Source organism: Nannochloropsis gaditana (assembly GCF_000240725.1).
Source record: "Nannochloropsis gaditana CCMP526 unplaced genomic scaffold scaffold753, whole genome shotgun sequence".
Taxonomy (NCBI): Eukaryota; class Eustigmatophyceae; order Eustigmatales; family Monodopsidaceae; genus Microchloropsis; species Microchloropsis gaditana.
The window spans coordinates 9,370-10,108 of record NW_005803200.1 but is presented as its reverse complement, the minus strand read 5'-3'; positions in this window follow the sequence as shown (position 1 = coordinate 10,108).

Sequence of the window (739 nt, the reverse complement as noted above, 5' to 3'; positions counted from 1 at the left end):
GCGGGGGCGAAGGTGGCGGCGTGGGAGAGATCCAGGCTCTGAAGCTTGGTGTTGTGACAGAGGGCGGCGAAGAGCTGGGTCAGGTCGTCGGTGGAGAGGTAGGGGAGACTGCTGCTGCTCAGATCCAGGTGAGTGAGCAGGCCGCAGGGACGGGCCAGGGCCCGGAGGAGGGGCTGGAGGGAGGGCTTCGGCCGGGAGGATGGGAACGAGAGGGCTAGCTCCCGCCTTTCCTCCCCGCCCACGTCGGCGAAGAGGGCGTCCAACACGTTCTCCTCCCCTCCCTCAGGCCCCACCAGACCCTCCTTCCCCTCCTCGGCACCCCCTTCCCCTCCTCTCCGTTCGTCCCCGCCCGACCGGCCCTCCCCGAGCACCAGGTCGTGCAGGCGGAGGGACTGGGCGCACGCTTGTGGAAGCACTTGGGCCCAGATCGCAGGCGACCACGCGTTGTCGCAGAGGCTGAGGCGCGCGAGCGGGGGGATTCCCGCAGAGCTTCGACCTGCCAAGGCGAGAGCCAGGGCGGGTCCCAGGCAGGAAGGGCAGCCATCCAGACCCAGCCGGAGGAGCGAGGGGAGGCGGAGGAGGTCGGTCAAGAGGGGGGCCAGGGAGGGGGAGGGAAGGAAGGGGTTGTAGCTCAAGTCCACCTCCTGGAGGCGCGGTGACGTGGGTGGGAGAACGGGCGCGGGAAACTGGGAGAGGGAGCAGGAGCGGAGCCGGAGCCCCTCTAGGAACGGCAGGGCGC